Source organism: Metopolophium dirhodum, chromosome 1, assembly GCF_019925205.1.
Source record: "Metopolophium dirhodum isolate CAU chromosome 1, ASM1992520v1, whole genome shotgun sequence".
NCBI lineage: Eukaryota > Metazoa > Arthropoda > Insecta > Hemiptera > Aphididae > Metopolophium > Metopolophium dirhodum.
The window spans coordinates 49,899,357-49,913,569 of NC_083560.1; the positions used below are offsets into that span (position 1 = coordinate 49,899,357).

The window sequence follows — 14,213 nt, forward strand, 5'->3', positions numbered from 1 at the left end:
ATGAATCGTCAAAATATTAAAGTTGTAGCTGTAGCTGAAGCATTAGGCTTATTAGATCCGCCAAAAGCAAAATGAAGGTATTGGGTACACCCACTGAATGCGGATCGTGAGAAAATAGGCCAGTTTACGACATTTTTTGAAAATATTAGACAATATCCTGATAAATTCTTCGAGTATTACCATATGTCGATTTCAAGTTTTGATGAGTTGCTAAAAACTCTACGGCCATAATATATGACGAAAAATACCACAGAATTTCGTAATCCGATATCTGCTGAGGAACGTCTATCAATTACTTTAAGGTAAGTTTATTTTTTTATATTACGTATAAAAGTTAAGATTTTCAACGTGATATATATTACTATTAATAATTAATAAGTTATCACTAATCACCTATAAGTAGTTATCAAAAATTAAAAATAAATATTTTTATTTTTTAACATAATTTCTGTATTAGGTTATGAAAATACAAAGACAAACAGTATATTATAAGAAAAAAATAATTAGATCCTAATGATACGTTCCTAAAATATTGTAGAGTCATAAGACGAAAATCTGTTTTTTGATTATATTTTAGTCTTTTATAATCGGGTAATAAGGAATATAAAAATGCCTTATCAGGATCAGAAGTTACATCATCTTCAGAAGTAGCTAAATTGCTTAGTAACTCTTTTTGAAATGGTGTCATCTTTTGTACCTTGGAATTATTTTGTTTTTTACTTTTTGGAGTTGAATATCTGTCGAATTGAGGTGGTATAATTTCATTATCTAAAACCAGCTCGTAGGATGATTCTTCTCCACCGGTATTTTCTCCTTCTTCTTGTACACTTTCATTGAAATTACCTGTCGTCCTATGAGCAAATAAATAATAATTCATCTAGTTGTCATTACTAGTGATGTACATTTTCATGAATATTTTAGATTCTGAGCGAAGCGATGAATGTATTGATTCTACAATGATGTGTGTTTTTTTTTTTTATTTTTTTTTTTATTTTTGTGTCTGTCATCACCTTTTAGGACAGTAAAAGTGCTTGGATTTTCTTCAATAGTAACTTTTCTGATAGGAAAGTGAATCTAGTTGGTACTTTGGGGGGTCAAAAGTAAAAATTTCCCAGTAGTTTTCACAAGCGACGTGAAAAACAAAAGAAAAATTAAGGAAAAACGGGAATTTTTACGCAAAATCTGTTTTTGAGAAAATCGATTTTGGTTTTTGGTGTAACTCTAAAACAAATGACCGCAGGGACATGAAATTTTGACTGAATGTTTATATTAGCATTTTCTATACACCATAAAATTTACAAAATATTTTGACTCTTTTTGAGCTGTTTGCGGCCATTGTCAGTTTTCAATTTTTTTAGTTTTTTTTTCTATAAATATCAATAAAATTTTATCTGTTGATTAAAAAAGCTTGAAAATTTAATAGAAGGCTCCTAGGTTATTGTTTCAAAGGCAGATGAAAAAAATTAAAAATCCTTAGTCACAGTTTTTATTTATAAGCATTTAAAGTTCAAATTTTGACAAAATACGGAAAAATCACGAAAATTAGCAAATTATTTTGAGTTGAGAATTCATAAAAATTTTTCTTTTTAAATCTAAGATTTGAAAATGTAATATAAGATTACTCATAAGTTTGTCTACCTATATCAAAAAAAAAAAAGTCTAGAAGAAACTTAAATTAAATTTTTATGAGCGTCTGAAATTTATATTTTTACAACATTTGATATTTACTCGATTTCTCATGTAACAATTTTCTTATTTTATTGTAAATAAAAAACGAATGACTGTAGATACTTGAAAATTTCACTGAATGTTTATATTAGCATTTTCTATACACCATAAAATGTTGAAAGTATTTTGACTCTTTTTGAGCTCTTTACGGACATTGTCAGTTTTCAATTTTTTTAGTTTTTTTTTCTATAAATATCAATAAATTTTTATTTGTTGGGTAAAAAAGTGTGAAAATTTAATATAAGGCTCCTGATACATCGTTCTAATAGCAGTTGAAAAATATTAAAAATACATAGGCACAATTTTTTTTTATAAGCATTTAAAGTTCAAATTTTGACAACATTTATCAAATTTATAATTTATTAATTATTTTGTGGTTAAAAATGTATAAAATGTTTAACTTTTATGGCTAAAGATTGAAAATTTAAAACAAGGCTCCGAGTAAATAGCCAATAGGTTATATATAAATTACTTTATTCACAATAATATCATCAAATATACTTGGTAAAATCATAGGCTGACTGACCGTTTTCGCTCAGAATCGTTCATTGAATTCAAATTTAACACCATCCATTACAGTGACCACTTATCCACCTTTTTTGTTATGAACATTTTTAAAAATTAGAAAATTAAGAAAATTTTATAATTTCTGATATTAATTTCATATCAAATATAACTAACTACTCTGCAGGGGCGTAACCGGAAATATTTATAAAAAAAAATAGTATGTACAAAATGTATCACAGTGCAGTGGTCTGGTCTTGGGGAATACATTTTTTGGTAATTTTTAACAAAAACTGTGATTATTTTGGACTCAAATTCAAAAATTATTTTTGGGTTTCAACGTATTTTTAAAAATCTAAAATTGTCGAGTTTAGATTGCATTATAAATATATTTGTAATAAATATCTTTATTAATATAATTACCTTCTTTTTTTAATTATGTGCTGCAAGAACGTAAGTGATTCTGCGTATACATAATTTTTTCTTTTAGCACTATCATCACTTTTACCCTGATTCGTAAATTTTGAATAGTGTTCTCTAATATGTCTCCATTTAGCTTTCAGATCGGTCACTATAATAATATTAATTTATAATATTATAAAATATAAATAATTAATCAAATCAGTATAAAACTGGATATTTCCGTGAAACCTTGCTTAAAATTTTTAACCCTTCGAAAAAATGTTGAACATTTTATAAATTTTTAACAACAAAATAATTATTAAATTTTAAATTTGATACATTTTGTCAAAATTCTAAGTCTAAATGCTTATTAAAAAAATTGTGCCTATGTATTTTTAATATTTTTCAATTGCTATTGTAAAAATATATCAGGAATGTTGTATTACATTTGCACGCTTTTTGACCCAACAAATAAAATTTTATTGATATTTATAGAATAAAAAACTAAAAATGACCGTTAATAGCTCAAAATAAGTCAAAATATTTTTTAAAATGTTATGGTGTATAGATAATGCTAATAAAAACACTCAATGAAAATGCCATGTATCTACAGTTCTTTGTTTTAGAGTAAAACCAAAAACCAAAATTAATTTTTTTGAAAACCGTTTTTTCTAATTTTTTTCTCCCCGTGCTTTTGATAACTACTGGGAATTTTTAATTTCGACTGTATGCACCAACAAGATTCACTACCCCATCGGAAAAGATACTGAAGTTGAAAATATCGAATCATTATTTCGACATCTTATCGTGTAAAAAGACACAAAAAATAAAATTAAAAAAACATACACATTGTAAAATCAATATGTTCATTGCTACGCTCAGGATGTAAAAACTAAAAAAAAATTATTCATCAAAATGTATTTATTAATTATGTATTTTTTGTTTATTAGATATTTATCAACTGGTACGTGCTTCGCTGAATTAAAATTTGATTTTTGTGTGGGAAGAAGTACGATTGGAGTGATTGTAAAAGACACTTGTAAAGTGATATGGTCAACTTTAAATTCAAAAGAGATGCCTAAACCGACTAAAGAAAATTGGGTGAAAATATCAAATATATTTTATACTAAAATAAATTTTCCAAATTGTCTAACATATAAGGTGTAGAAATCCTAACAACTCCGGTTCGTTCTACTTTAATTATAAGAAGTATTTCTCTATCGTTTTGATGACAATAGTTGATTCAAATTTGAATTTCGTTGTAATCGATGTGGGCTCATATGGTCGTAAAGGGGACTCCAATGTGTTCAAGGAGTGTGCATTTGATAAACAATTATATGAAGGTAAATTGAACATACCAGAACCAGTTACTTTACCAAATACAAGTACCAATCCATAACCGTATGTGTTTATTGGAGATGAAGCGTTTGCTTTACATTCAAATTTACTTAGACCGTACCCTGGACGTAACCTTACTGATTCCCGAAGAGTGTTCAACTACCGATTATCCAGAGCAAGGCGCACAGTCGAATGTGCATTTGGAGTCCTCGCGAATAAATGGCGTGTTTTACATACGGCTATCCAGGTGGAGCCAGATTTTACGGACGACCTTATAAAAGCATGTTGCATACTGCACAACTTCGTTCGTAAAAGAGATGGTATAAATTATGAAGGTTCTGAAACGCACAACTTAGAAGAGATTGAAGCTCGTGGAACAGGGACTCGTTACTAATTACTACGTGTTCCGCTACTAATTACTCAAAAAATAATTTAATTACTTAAAAAATAATTTAAAAACTTAAAAAATAAGTACTGATGCCGCGCGGCTTTGCCGAAAATACGTCCACACACGACACACACGCGGCATAGGCGAGAGGCACAAGCCGCGCGGCAAAAAAAAAAGCGGAAAAATCGGAAAATGTAATTATGTGTTCATACTCATGGCAAAAGATGCTTCGTCTGGACGCACTTTGATAATATATGATAAAATTGATGATTGTTTGTCAAAAAGTTTGAAAGTTTTATAACACCCAAGGCCAAATTTGAGGGTTTCTAAACGTTTTATATTTTATGTAACTGAATTAATTATTATTATAATTTACTATTTTTCTCTAACAATAATATGTTAACTGTATATTAAATATTTATATTATTTTGCATTGTTATAGGGGGAGGTACTCTTTTCGCCCAAAAATTAATTTTCACTTTTCGCCCACGTCTCTTTTCGCCCAAATATTTTAAAACTACTTTCCCTTTTTGCCCAAGAATATTATATAGCACTTTTCAGCCACATTTTTATTACACACACTTTGGAAAACACTATATCTACATCATATATCTACAAAGGGCCACTCAATATTTTAATCTTATCTTTATAATATTTGGAAACTATATCCAAACAAAAACACTTCGTCGAACTCCGTGTAAAAAATAGCTAAGTAAAAAAAAACTAGTCATCTATAAGACTTCAGCATTATAAAGATGTGATATCATTAATAAATGCTGAGTTAACTTAAATTTAAAAAAACTAGTAATTTATAAGACTTAAACATTATAAAGATGTGATATCAAGAATAAATGCTAAGTAAATTAAATTTTAAATTAATTGATTCTATCTCAATCATTTATTTACTTTGCTAGAATTTATTTTCTTTATAAATTAATAATTAAGACTTTTTTCTAAAACAAATTTAGTAACATTTGTCATGGAAATTTGTTAAATAGTCCAGTTATGAACAGACATGTTTATTTGTCGAAATATATAAATTCTAGCAAAGTAAATAAATGATTGAGATAGAATCAATTAATTTAAAATTTAATTTACTTTGCATTTATTCTTGATATCACATCTTTATCATGTTTAAGTCTTATAAATTATTAGTTTTTTTTTAAATTTAAGTTAACTCAGCATTTATTAATGATATCACATCTTTATAATGCTAAAGTCTTATAGATGACTAGTTTTTTTTTACTTAGCTATTTTTTACACGGAGTTCGACGAAGTGTTTTTGTTGGGATATCAGTAGTTTTTTATAACATATTTCTATGTACTGACATCTAATATGTAATGTTTTATGTTCTTATTCATTTATTTTATTATTATGTTTTTTATTTAATATACTTTCAACTTTTTAAGTGTTTCTTCGATAAGTAAAGGTAAGTGAAAAGCCCTTCCTACAGATTTCTCTATCATTGAGTTTTTAGGCTGTTTTCTACCAGATATAGGAGCCATTTTCATAACAACTTGAAACACTTTAGCTCGTTGTATTAAAATTGTTTCATAGTCATTTAAATTAGAAAGTACATGCTGTGAATGTTACATACTGTCTGTAACACATTTTGTGACATGATATGCAAATATTTATAGGTAAATCTAATATTCTTTTATTATAACAATCGAATGACTGAGAATACGTTTCAAGTATCTCATCTTCATTACTAAATTCAAAAGTACCTAAATAATAACATTTTCCTTGATTTTTTGATTTTTTTTCCATTTCAGTTAAAATATTTATGTTTAAACTATAAATAGCATTATTAATTTTTAAAATATTTTTTTGTGCACTTTGCATTTTGTATATACATGAAACAATTTTCCTAATACTTGGATAATGAGGTCCTAAACTATTTAAAAATAATAAAATTGAAGAACAGTTGAAATCAGTGTAACAAGACAAAGTGTGCCCAAGTTTATAGCTCTGTCGTGCCTGGCTAATACATAAGTCAATATTTTTAATTATGTTGGGAAAATCAGTAATAAATAAGAACATTAACATTAATCAGTTATTGGTGTACTTAATAGATGCTTAACTATTTTAATAACTCTTGGAATAGCATATGTATAATTTAAGTTACATAACATATCATTACAATACCAAGATAGTTCTGGAAGTTCTATGTTAAATGGCTGATGTATACTTGGAATGATAAGATTGCCCTAAGATAAATTTAAGAAAATTGTAGATTAGTTCATCATTAATATCTGGAATACTAGCTGTATAGTTAATGTTCTTATTTATTACTGTTTTTAGTTTTTTAAATGTCTTTTGATAAATAACAACGTTTTGCTTTCTGAATTTAAAAACCCATTTCAAAATCCTATCTATAACAATTCTAGACTTATACAGTTGCATATTTAATTTATGCATAAGTTTATTAGTCCACTTTTCTACGCTTCCATAAAATGGAAATATTTTTTTGATTTCATAGAAATTTTTTTTGTGGTTATGGTGATCGAATTTTTTATTAAACGTTCATCCATACACACTGGGCTCACAGCCACACTAGTGGTTTTTTTTTAAAAATAATTTCTCCTTTTTCGTAACTTCTATTTGTATGTCTTAGAAACCATTTTAGAAATAAAAAATCACAAATTATAATATAAATAAATAATATAGTACGGCCTACTACAACACTGTAACAAACGAGACAACAAATAAAATGTGGTTTGCGCGGCGGCGGCGATGGAGGCGGCGGCGAATAAACACATCTATAACCGAACGTCACCAGAAACATGAATGTCGATAACAGAAATAACGAATACGATAAACGAAGATGCGGGCAACGGCGGGAACCGTAAGTCGCAACCGCTGCCCAGTGTACGACCGCGACGAAAACGTATACGGAATAGAGGGAGTAATACGGTCTCGTGCGCTGCTGCGTGAAACGTAATAACTAAAAACGGTCGAGCACAATATGCATGGGCGCCGTGAGGGGGGTGCAAGGGGGTGCACTTGCACCCCCTTGGCTTGACAAAAAAAAAATAATTAAAAAATAAAATTAAAAAAATTGAATGGTATTAAAACTATTTTATTTTGCATAATCATCTACATTATTTCTATTATTTATTACTATACATTTATACTTATTTTACATTATTGTCTATATATATTATTCATATTATGTATTAGAATACTTATTTTTTAAATAATAATTGTAAACGCCTAGGTTTTTTTCCAAATTTTTCAATTGAATTTTCACAAATAATATACACGGTATATTCAGTATATAAATCGGTCATTTTTATCGCATGCGATAAGCTTACGAGTTTTCGTGTAGGATAAAGGCTACTATTGTCATTATTGGGTTTTCTAATCATAATCACTAGCCCGCGTTACATTGTAGTCGTTAAGAGGACGTGATACCAAAAAAAAAAACTAAAATAACTTTGTATCGTCATACAATTTGAAAAAATATTTTTACGCGTATTTAATCATTATTATTATTATTATTATTACGTATATTATAAGCATTATTTAGAAATCAGCGTATACCTACTTGCACGATGCACCCCCCTGATAAAATTCCTGGCGGCGCCTATGACAATATGCTTTTTGCTTAAAAAATACTTGACTTTTTTGATAATATATTCTTTATTAATCAACCAATTTTTTCGAAAATAACAAAGGTATAATCTACAAATCATGCCCGATCTATTGATACCACAAACAGACCAATCCGTTCATTCATTAGGTCTGTAGCCCTGGCTAAAGAAAACGGGCAAATTTACACACATTCAATGGGCAAACTCTGGCTCGTGTAATATACTACGGTAGTTAGTGACCACTTCGCTTTTTTTTTTTACTTAGCTTCGCGCCACTACCGTCGCGCTGGATAAGTATATAATAGTATATAATATATCTAAAGTTGATTTTAAATTAGCTATTCATAAAGTTATAGAAAATGTCTGGCCGAATACAACAATAATTTGATGCCAGTTTCACTTAACTCAATCATGGAGAAATATTCAAAAGTGTGGTTTAACTTCTTTCTATAAAGACGAATCTTCAGAAATTGGTAAGTGGATACGGTATACATTTGGTTTAGTATTTTTAAATCCAGATGAAGTGTCAAATTGTTTCGTTCAAGACCTACTATCTGACTGTCCAGTAAATGACAAATTAACAAATTACTGTGACATACTTACGTATCTGAAGATAGTTTATTTCCACCGAGTATTTGGGCATCTAATACGTCGGAATTAATAAGAACAACCAACGCGTGTGAATCTTTTCATTCTTTTTTTAACAAAAGTTTTAATCATATTTCTCCACCAATAAGCGCCTGGTTAAGTGTTATAAATGAAATTCAAACCGAGGTCTACATAAAATTAAATAGTATTCATTTACAAAGGTGTCCAAAAGATAAAATAATTATTGATTGAAAAAATGAGGGAAAAATACAGCAATATAAAGCAGGAACAATTAATCGGTATGATTTGATTAAATCAGTGTCATTTAACTATTCTATCTAATACTACAATACTAACAAATAGGTAACAATATTTTGACGATTTATATTTTTGATAAAAACTTACTTACATTATATAAAAATTATATAAATGTGCAATTAACAAACACAATACATTTTTGGAGGGTAATAAAAGCCGCCTCGTGGTACTCTCTAGGTAATGCCAAATGGCTTTATAAAACTAATTTACCTAAATAAATAATTTAAATATAACGAATTTATTATTATGTTAGATATAATTTAAAGTAAGTGTTTTCCAAAGTGTGTGTTATAAAAATGTGGCTGAAAAGTGCTATATAATATTCTTGGGCAAAAATGGAAAGTAGTTTTAAAATATTTGGGCGAAAAGAGACGTAGGCGAAAAGCGAAAGGTCATTTTTGGGGTCTTACCCTTTTATAGGTATACCTTAGCGTTATACCTACGATCGATTACGAATTATGTTGTCATTTGCTGTGTGTAATAAATATGTCACAAACGATTTATCGAATGATGTCGATAAATTATTGAACACCCGTATTGCTGTTTTTACCCAAAGTACGGCATGTGGTACTATCGGTGCTGTGTACACACAGTATTGCAAGACTGGGCAACTTAACTATTTTTTTTAACTCGTTAAGTTAAGTTAATTTGGAAAAATTTAAGTTAAGTTTAAAGTTAAAAGTTACTTTCCTTTTTTATTTAACTTGTTAAAGTTACAAGTTAGTTGGAAAAAAAAGTAACTTAACTTAGTTAAAAATAAGTTACTTTTTTTCATATAAAATTTATAATTACACTATTTACACCTCATGTTAAAGATTTACTAATAACATAATATTATAATGTAGGTTTTATCTTTAAAAAATGTATTTTGCTGTAGGTACCTACTTATAAACTATGAAATTCAACAAAATAATTAAATTATTTGTATATACCTATTTTATTTTTTTACCTAAAAGTTTTCCAAAGTGATGCTAATACTTTTAAATTTTACTTTGTTATTACCAACTAAGTATTAATAATCAAATTTATTATAAATGTATTTTGTATAGTATTAAATATTGTTTAATTAACAGTTAATAAAATAACTACTTATCTAAAATCAAACAAACATTTATAAAATTAATTTTAATTATTGTTATTTATTAGTAAGAATGATATATTTGATTAGAGATAAGCTATTATTTTATTTTACCATAGTTTTCGTAGACAGCATCTTATGATAACAGCAGTATCAAAAATAAAATAACATGGACATTAACTAAGCTCATAATATGTATTCATACATTAACATTCATGAAATATGGCTAAATAAACAACTAACAACTAGGTACCTAACTCATTATATATTGGCTATTATTAAACTTTATGATTTGTTTAATAAAATTCAAAATAATAGTTAGTTGTAAATATTAAATACTGTTCACTGTTACCTGCTGGCTTCTAGCACACAAGCGAATGAATTACTCTCAAATCACTCCGGAATAGATTTTTACCAGTTATCACTGATACCGATTACCACCCGGTTATAGTAAATACAATGGGTCTGGGGTCACTCTCTCACTCCGAGCAAAATTATTCTTAAACATTTCCATGAATGAATATAAAAATAACAAACAACAAATTTTAATTAAAACTGACCGTTTACAAACGTATATGGGATATTGGATTTGGATAATATATGTTTTTCTTTTCTAAATAATAATTAACCGCATGGCACTAATCTTTAATATCTAGACATACTATATTCTGTGAATAAGAAATAATATAAAATATTATTCTTTATTTCTCATAAGTCGTTTCGTATATTTTGACATTCATAGTTCCATTAGCTATTAGCATTGTTTAAATATACAGTAACTATAATATTATAGTATATTTAATAAATGGTAGGTCTCTACTTGTATTTAAATACGTTATTTTAAAATCCAGACATAGTGCAGAACACTTCGACAGTCTATAATATTTAGAATACTCGATACCTACATAATAATATATAGCAGAATAATTTATATTTAACATAATAATTATTGTGATTATCATTTTTTTTTTTCTACACAAAATGCTATAATAAATCTTTGGGGTTGGTACAAAGAAAAAAATAACTTAACGTGATTATAAAAAAAAGTAACTCGCTAAGATAGAAGTTAAAAGTAACTTAACTTCTTAACTTAATTTTAACTTTTTAACTCGTTAATGCCCAGCCTTGCAGTATTGTACCTATAAATTGTTAATTTATTATTATTATCGTACATTCGTACACGACACAAAATATCGATTAGTATGTTCGTGTAATCGTATCGCCTGTTTGAGACCAATGAACAAAGTCATTCGTTATTACTTACCTATTACTATTACTTTACCCGTTTACCGATCAAAAGATAAACGTGTGCGTAGTTGTGAACGAAATATTCAGTCTTTGTCGCATCTCGCTCAGCAATACGTACCTATAGTACCTACCTAATTCTTCAGTATTCACTATTCACTAATTTACTTTATTATAGGTAATACTTTATTATTAATTTAAATGTAATATACTAATACGTCAACTCATAAGAGCAGTAATTGTGTTAATACAGTAACCAGTTATTTAAAAAAAAATAAAAACAACTAATGATGCAAATGAAGCAAGTAGGTCTTCAAGTTATCGTCTCCAATTTATTAGACGGATTATAACAGTAAACGCAACGGATGATATGGTTGATATTGGTTGCTGTTTCGATCAAAAAGTTACTGATAAATTAAAGTAGGTAGGTACAAGTTACTTACCAACGTTTGGGTGCCTTCTGGAGTGATATGAGTAATATTGTGGTATATTTTGTCACCATTTTACCGGTAAAGGTGCAGATCAAAAACCATGAGTATTACTTTCAAAACCATTCAACAAATATAAAAACTCAATAGAAATGTTTAATACACATAACAGCACAAAGCGTCACATAAAAAAATTTTTTTCGCAGAGAATTTTATTTCCTTAACAGTAACGACGTTGGACAAAAAATGTATTCTGCACTTGTTAATCATATCGCCTAGTGCCTTACCGAGATTTATTATTATGTTATAAGCAATTTTTTATATTAAGAAAATATATGTTTGGGTTCTAACACGTACGGACTTAAATAGTGTAATCGAAGAACGTGCGTAGACGCACGTTATTATACGCATGTATCTGTGAAACGGACTTATACTTTTTTTACTGTTTACTCGTCGGTAAAAAAGTGCATCATACACACATACAGGAGACGGTGCAAAGTGCAAAGATATATTATCTTACAACGGCCGACGACTATAAAATAATTATAATAGATAATAATATTATGTTACAGGAAAACACACGACACGTGTTTATACGTATACGTATAAACAAATATGTTATGTAGGTACCCAGATAATACAGAAATGGATAGTACATGCACAAAACATGATTAACTAGACGGGAAAAATTATATTAGGAGGAAATTGGATGGAAAATTAATGTTAAAAGTAAATTTAGTAAAAAATTGGGTAAAAAAAATTAAAGCTATACAATATAACTTAAATATAACTAAATCGTATAATAATAGTATTGTATTTTTGAAAAATGTAATACGAAATTCGTAACAAAAAAACGTTTTTTGAAAATCAGCCACCCCTTAAATCACCTTAAAATTGCGCCCTTCCCCCACCACGTTAATTGCGGCTCGGAGCACATTTATATAGGTATCGTCACTAATTCATTATTTACCATTTATACTCATAATTTATTCACATCAACATTTTTGGTTTCTGATTGGTCGCTGAATTTTGCTCCCAATCATCTCGTTATAATTGATCAAAACCGAACCACTGGACACTGATATTGAAATCTGAATACTGATCATTTATCATTAATATTAGTAATCAGTAATCACTTATGAATGTTCAGTCTTTCGCCATTTGAAAACCGTCATATTTGAAAATTAAATATTCATATAATATTATATTTAGGTAGGTAGGTACATTGCGTTATTTAGTAATTATTCGTCTGCGTTTAATTCGATTTTGATTTATTTATCACGTTTTTTGTGCAATTTATTACAATTATATATATTGTTATTTGTATATTGTTAATTATTACTTTTGTCTTTTGAATTAATGTTATCTCATAGCTTTGGAATATGTAAAACTTTGTAAAGGATAAGATTTACTATAGTTTTGAAAGGATTATATCTTTTTTTTTTAAATTATATGAAAAAATATAAGACAATCTGGAAATGTTCAAGATTTTATTCAATTCAAAAAGTTGTGTTATTTTCATGGTCTAAGGTCTTATATAAAATACAGAGTTACAATAATCAATTGTTGGTGTATACTGTATAGTATATCAAAGTATTATCATTATTAACCTAATTATTAACATGCAAACTTATAAGTTATAACTTATATAAGTCAATACGGACGTGGCGACGTAAAACGATTCACACGCAACACGCCACACAATCTTTGGTATAAAATGTATATAAAACACAACACATTACTTAAAATCTGACTAAATATTTTAATACTATTTTTAACTACCTATTGCAAGAAAGACCTACAATGAACATTGTTTATACAATTTTCAGTTTTAACTTATAAATAAAAATGTAATCGAAATGAATCGGGAAAAAACCAAAAACAAGTTTACGTGAGATACGATTACACAAACAATGGAACTAAAACAGTCACTCGTATGAGTGGTATGACAATTGATAAATAATTTATTAGTAGGCCATATCAGTAAAATATGTTTATCGGTATTTTCGTTTTCGAGGCGATCGTTGTTCGACAATAATATTTTTTTACGTAGATTTTATTTATAGGTCCGTATCGTTCTTGCTCTTGTACAACACTACTACTACTACCACATGGAATATCACTAATAGCATAACATACAACAGTACTGGGAAATTGGAATAGACGATTATAATATTATTGTGAATAAACCACCTGCCAGCTGTAGGAAAAACTAATAACAACTCAAAACAGCTTAAATTTCAGAAATGAAATAATTAATATAAAATTATAACCATGACAATATTATTATTTATTACCGATAGTCAAATATGAAATAAGTAGGTAGTTGATAATAATCAATGCTATTATTTATTTTCATAATCGTATAATATTTGGATATCCGATATTCATATATTGATGCAAATAACTGGATTTTGAATCAAAATTAAATGAAAAATTTGTGTCCACTAAATTATGTACTAATTTCAAAATAAGTGCTATTCAAATTAATAGATATAAACTTCATTCATTTTCGTTCATTCAAGTTTTTCAACTTTAAACTGTCAGTTCGGAGATCTGCATACGAATATAATATAGTTATTAATTATTACAGTTTATA

General features: G+C 27.8%; 1 pseudogene; it reads left to right on the plus strand.

Annotated features, from left to right (window-relative positions):
- LOC132939738 (uncharacterized) lies at window positions 1–4,366 on the plus strand (annotated as a pseudogene).
- The last annotated feature ends 9,847 nt before the right edge of the window (window positions 4,367–14,213 follow it).